The sequence below is a fragment of the Triticum aestivum genome, chromosome 3A (genome assembly GCF_018294505.1).
Source record: "Triticum aestivum cultivar Chinese Spring chromosome 3A, IWGSC CS RefSeq v2.1, whole genome shotgun sequence".
NCBI lineage: Eukaryota > Viridiplantae > Streptophyta > Magnoliopsida > Poales > Poaceae > Triticum > Triticum aestivum.
In genome coordinates this window covers 619200654-619207782 of record NC_057800.1, presented here as the reverse complement: position 1 = coordinate 619207782, position 7129 = coordinate 619200654, and positions in this window count along the sequence as shown.

Below are 7129 nucleotides of genomic sequence, written 5' to 3'. Positions count from 1 at the left end.
TTTCCATTCAGGAATAGATATAGGTTGCAGAGTTCCAGCAGGCCTTTGATGTTCTGCTTTGATACGACGGCAAACGTCACATTCAGCAACATAACGAGCAATGTCTTGCTTCATGTTAGACCACCAGAATCTCTGACGAATGTCTTGATACATCTTCGTACTACCAGGATGGATACATAGAGGCGTATCATGAGCTTCTTTCATAACCTCCTGAGTCATATTCAGGTTTTCCTTCTTACACGGCACCACTAGGCGGCCTTTGAAGTACAAGGCGCCATCTTCAGCAATAGTGAAGGATGAGGAACTTCCTTCCTTGAGGTCTTGCTTAATCTTGTAGACTTCAGAGTCAAATCCCTGCATTGTCTTTATGGTGCCCACGAGATCGGGTTCAACAGCCAGGGTATAGAGAGAGCCCTGGGAAACAACACGGAGATTCATCTTGCGGAACTCCGGAGGAGGGGGAGCGAGTGCACCCGGAGGAACAATATGGAGGTTTAGCTTTCTGAATTCTTCAACAAGCGAGGGCTGGACTTTGTGAACCTGGAGGTGGTTGCAGTAAGACTTGCGGCTCAAGGCATCAGCCATTACATTAGCCTTGCCTGGGGTATAGGAAATACCCAAATCAAAATCTGCAACAGTCTCCATCCACCTCTGCTGACGGAGGTTCAGGTCTGGCTGAGTAAACAGATACTTCAGACTTTGGTGGTCACTGAAGATCTCGCAACGATTACCGAGTAGGTAATGTCGCCACTGTTTTAGTGCATGAATGACAGCAGCAAGTTCGAGGTCGTGAACTGGGTAGTTCTCTTCGTGAGGGCGCAATTGCCGAGAGGCATAAGCAACCACTTTGCGCTCTTGCATTAAGACACAGCCTAGTCCTTGACGGGAAGCGTCGCAGTAAATGACGAAGTCCTTCTTAGTATCCGGAGGAGCTAGTACTGGGGCAGAAGTTAACTTGTCCTTGAGTGCTTGGAAACTTTCCTGACATTTATCTGTCCATTGGAACTTGACGCCCTTATGCAATAGGTTAGTCAGAGGCCTGGCAATCTTGGAGAAGTTCTCGACGAATCGACGGCAGTAGCTGGCGAGACCGAGAAAACTTCTGATTTGCTTAACGTTCTTCGGAGGAGTCCAATCGAGAATAGCCTGAACTCGTTCAGGGTTGACGGCAATACCATCCTTAGAGATGACATGCCCGAGATAGGTTACTTCGGGAAGCCAGAATTCACATTTGGAGAACTTGGCATAAAGTTGATGCTCTCGTAGCTTTTCCAGCACGAGGCGAAGATGTTCAGCATGTTCCTCTTCGTTCTTCGAAAATACCAGAATATCATCCAGATAAACAACGACGAACTTGTCGAGGTAATCCATGAATATATAGTTCATCAGGCGAGAGAAGGTGGCTGGAGCATTGGTTAAGCCGAAAGACATGACGGTGTACTCGTATGAACCATAACGAGTCACAAAGGCGGTCTTGGGGATATCTTCCTCACGAACACGGATCTGATGGTAACCCAACCTCAAGTCGAGTTTAGAGAACACTGATGATCCAGCCAATTGATCATACAGATCATTGATCCGAGGAAGAGGATACTTATTCTGAATGGTAGCTTGGTTTATAGGACGGTAGTCTTGGACCAACCGGTTTGTCCCATCTTTCTTCTTGACAAAGAGAGAAGGTGCTCCCCAAGGAGAGCAACTTGGGCGAATGAAACCACTTCGAAGAGAATTATCGATTTCCTCCTTAAGCTCAAGGAGTTCATGCGGCGGCATCTTGTAGGGTCGCTTGGCTATAGGAGTGGTGCCTGGTTTCAAGTCGATGACGAATTCGACAGCTCTAGCGGGGGGAATCCCTGGGAGTTCTTCAGGAAAGACGTCTAGGAATTCACGCACGACGGGAATGTTTTCAATGCCCTCAAGTGGTGCAGCGTTCAATGCGTTTAAGGCATAAAGTCTGGCCTCGGCATTCCGAACCAGATGAGCATCGTAGCTAATTATTTCATCAGAAGGGTGTAGCAGATGGACGGTCTTAGTGGCGCAAACGATAGAAGCAGTATGCGCCTTTAACCAATCCATTCCCAGAATGAGGTCAATGTTAGACGACTTCAGTATAATGGGCGAGGCACGAAACTCCAACCCTTCGATTTCCACGGGGACGTCAATGCCAACCATGGAGGTCTGACATTGTCCCGCGGGGGTTTTTACCACTACCGAAGTGTTCATCTGCTCAAATTTAACATCGTGCTTGTATGCAAAATCTTCTGACATGAATGAATGCGATGCACCTGTATCAAATAAAACGGATGCTGGTACTGAATTTACGAGGAGTGTACCCATCACAGTAGCAGGCTGGTCTTGAGCTTCATTCAGATCAATGTGGTTGGCATGAACACGGCCATAAGACTTGGCAATGTTGTTGCGGGCCTGGTTGTTCCCACGGCCAGTTGCTGGAAGGGCCAGTTGATTCTGTCTCTGGTTGCATTCCCTAGCACGGTGCCCTGGTTGTCCGCACCTGAAGCACAACCCATTCTCGGGGGTAGGAACAGGAGCTTGGGGTGGTGGAGCTGGAAGCCTCGGCTGCCTAGTTGGAGCAGTCGGCAGACGAGGTGCAGCAAAAGGCGGCCTTGGGGCAGGTGCAGTTGGACGGTACATGCTGTTCGGGATCCATATCTTACGCTTCTGCGAGGGCGGGCCCGAAGATGAGCCCGTGTCACGGTTGCGCCTTTGAGAGCTCTGGTGTTCTTGCAGACCAGTCTCGACATTGATGGCCTTGTTCACCAAGGTGGCGAAATCGGCAAAGTCATGCACTAGAAGTGTGAGCTTGATGTCAGCTTGAAGGCCTTCACGGAACTTCTCCTGTCTGCGAGCATCAGTTGCAATGTCTTCTTCAGCATAGCGAGATAAGTCCAGAAACTCCCACTGATAAGCTTCAACAGTCTTGTTGCCTTGGGTGAGGTTGCGAAACTCACGCTTCTTCCTGTCCATGATTCCCTGAGGAATGAAGCGGGCACGGAAGGCAGCCTGAAAGTCTGGCCAGGAGATGATTGTCCCAACTGGCAGAGTACGCCTATGGCTGTCCCACCATTGAGCTGCGGGCCCCTTCAGGAAGAAGGAAGCAAAAGTGACATAGCTGGCAGGGGCTACATCAGCAGACTCCATCTCATAGGTGATGTCACGGAGCCAATCATCAGCATCCAGCGGCTGGGTTGAGCTGCGGTACACACTTGGGTTGAGGCGTATGAAATCCTGCAGAGTTGTTGTGTTTGGATGCTGGTTCATATTGGGGCGAGGAAACTGAGCCATCATGTTTTCCATGAACTGGCGATTCATCTCAAGCTGTTGGATCATACCAGCCATGTACTCAGGCGGTGGTGGGAAGTTGCCACCACGACCACGACCAGCTGGTCTAACCATCCTGCTAATATATAACAGGGGTAGTTCAGTATTGAGAATTTGCATAGACAAGAGTCCTTCATGATGAAACATGCAAAATGAAAGGAGCACGACAGATACCACATAGATAGTCGGCATAACTTACAAAAGGGGTCGGACATAGAGTTCAGTACATAGAGTTCAGTACATAGATTAAGTCATCACAGGCGGCACGCAGGCTCGCGAGTGCATCTAAGACTAATGAACAAGACTACATCAGTCCCAGGAGGTACTGTGAAGGTAGCTGTAACCTGACAGCTGGTAGTGAGGCAACGGATAGTCCTCCACGTCAGTGGCCTGGGGGCCGCGGATACTCTGGTGTAGAACCCGACGCTCAGGTGGCAGAAGAGGACCAAGTGTTGGAGAGTAGCCTCCCACCTCTGGCCATCCGACACCGTGGGGCATCACGGTCCTGGCTGGGTAGATCGCAGAACGCGGCAGCTGTCCAGACCGGACAAAGGGGTGCAACCGCGTCAGAGCCCTGTAAAGGTGCTGACGAGTGGTGTACAACTCGTGGCGAAGAGCTCTGTTAGCTCGGTCCAGCCCATCAGCATGCAGAACCAGGCGCTGATGGTGGAACGGCTCTCGGGTGACGGTGGAGTAGGCGGCAGTGTAGTATCCCTCCGCACCAACGTCAGATGCGATAGGAATGTGCCTGAAAGGGGAAGTGTCCAATGCCTGATACTCTCCACGAAGACGTGTCAGAGCAGCATGAGCCGCATCGTGGACTGCCATCTCGATGGTCACTCCAACACCATGAGCGGTGTGCAGCACGGTAGTGGACTCATACTCCCGAGAGTAGAGGTGGACGATGGCACGGTACTGCTCCTGGTTAAAGTCCTGGTACTCCTCGTAGACGGTGTACTCAGGGTGCCAGCGATAACCCAGATAGGTCATCATATCAGCTAGCACAGCAGGTGATCCTGAGGCACCAATGGCCGCAGTGTGGCGCACGACCTGCCTCGTGGGTTCCATCTGAAAACAAAGATGTTTCAATGGAGTCAAATGACAACACGGGCATTATTCAAAATGCTATCCTACAGAATAACTATGTCTTATCCAACTACGGGGTGAACGTGGTAACAGGATCCTAATGTTAGAGTTAGTAAATTCGTTTAACCCGAGTAGAAAAGAGTTCAGAGTCCCAGAGTAAAGGTCGAGGAGTAAAAGATCCTAGTACCACCCGATGGCGACGTGGGCCCGTAAGGCACACAGCCAAGTTAGTAAAAGTTTTTGTAATGTCTAGACTCGACTTCGGCCAAGGAGTGTGGAAGGGGGATTCCTACAGGCAGTCGGCTCTGATACCAACTTGTGACGCCCCCGATTCAATCGTACACTAATCATGCACGCAAATGTGTACGATCAAGATCAGGGACTCACGGGAAGATATCACAACACAATTCTACAAATAAAATAAGTCATACAAGCATCATAATACAAGCCAGGGGCCTCGATGGCTCGAATACAAGTGCTCGATCATAGACGAGTCAGCGGAAGCAACAATATCTGAGTACAGACATAAGTTAAACAAGTTTGCCTTAAGAAGGCTAGCACAAACTGGGATACAGATCGAAAGAGGCGCAGGCCTCCTGCCTGGGATCCTCCTAACTACTCCAGGTCGTCGTCAGCGGGCAGCACGTAGTAGTAGGCACCTCCGGTGTAGTAGGGGTCGTCGTCGACGGTGGCGTCTGGCTCCAGGGCTCCAGCATCTGGTTGCGACAACCGGGAAGGAAGGAAAGGGGAAAAAGGGGGGAGAAAGCAACCGTGAGTACTCATCCAAAGTACTCGCAAGCAAGGAGCTACACTACATATGCATGGGTATATGTGTAAAGAGGCCATATCAGTGGACTGAACTGCAGAATGCCAGAATAAGAGGGGGGGATAGCTAGTCCTGTCGAAGACTACGCTTCTGGCAGCCTCCGTCTTGCAGCTTGTAGAAGAGAGTAGATTGAAGTCCTCCAAGTAGCATCTCCAAGTAACATCTCCAAGTAACATCTCATAGCATAATCCTACCCGGCGATCCCCTCCTCATATCCCTGAGGTAGAGCGACCACCGGTTGTATCTGGCACTTGGAAGGGTATGTTTTATTAAGTATCCGGTTCTAGTTGTCATAAGGTCAAGGTACAACTCCAAGTCGTCCTGTTACCGAAGATCACGGCTATTCGAATAGATTAAACTTCCCTGCAGGGGTGCACCACATAGCCCAACATGCTCGATCCCATTTGGCCGGACACACTTTCCTGGGTCATGCCCGGCCTCGGAAGATCAACACGTCGCAGCCCCACCTAGGCAAAACAGAGAGGCCAGCACGCCGGTCTAAACCTAAGCGCACAGGGGTCTGGGCCCATCGCCCATAGCACACCTGCACGTTGCGTACGCGGCCGAAAGCAGACCTAGCCTAGTGGCGTTCCAGTCCAATTCGGCGCGCGCCGCTCCGTCGCTGACGTCTGAAGTGCTTCGGCTGATACCACGACGTCGGGATACCCATAACTACTCCCACGTAGATGGTTAGTGCGTATAGGCTCGTAGCCAGACTCAGATCAAATACCAAGATCTCGTTAAGCGTGTTAAGTATCCGCGAACGCTGAACAGGGCCAGGCCCACCTGTCTCCTAGGTGGTCTCAACCTGCCCTGCCGCTCCGCCACAAAGATCCACATAGAGGGCCGTCGGGACAAGGTCCTTTCAGCCCCCAATTCGTGAATCACTCGCGGGTACTCTTCGAGCTGACCCGACTTTAGTCACCATCTGTATAGTATGTATGTATGTATAGTATATACCCGTGATCACCTCCCGAGTGATCACGGCCCAATAGTATAGCAAGGCAGACTGACAAGAATGTAGGGCCAATGATGATAAACTAGCATCCTATACTAAACATTTAGGATTGCAGGTAAGGTATCAACAGGTGTAGCAACAATGTCAGGCTATGCATCAGAGTAGGATCAACAGAAAGCAGTAACATGCTACACTACTCTAATGCAAGCAGTATAGAGAAGAATAGGTGATATCTGGTGATCAAGGGGGGGGCTTGCCTGGTTGCTCAGACAAGGAGGGGTCGTCGGTGACGTAGTCGTACTCGGTGGCATCAGCGTCGGTCTCGTAGTCTACCGGAGAGAAGAGGGGGAAGAAATAATGAATACAGAGCAAACAAAGCATCACAAAATATAACAAGGCAATACGCGGTGTTCGGTGTGCCCTAACGCGGTAGTAGGTGATACCGGTGAAGGGGGAAAACATCCGGGAAAGTATTCCCGGTGTTTCGTGTTTTCGGGCAGAGGAGCCGGAGGGGGAAAGTTGCGGGTTCGATAGGTTAGGGGGGTGTGGTGGACGAACGGACTACGTATCCGGAATCGTCTCGTCGTTCTGAGCAACTTTCATGTTGAAAATATTTTAATCCGAGTTACGGATTAAAAGATATGATTTTTAAAAGATTTTAATAATTTTGGAATTTAATTATTTATTTAATTAATTTGAAAAAAGGTATTTATGACGTCAGCATGATGTCATGCTGACATCAGCAGTCAACAGGGGTTGACTGAGTCAACCCCTGACATGTGGGTCCAGTGGGACCCACCTGTCATTCTCTATTTAGGTTAATTAGGGTTTAGGTTAATTTAATTACAGTTTAATTAATCTTAACTAGTTAATTAATTTAACTAAACCGGATTAATTAACTTAATTAATTAATTAATTAA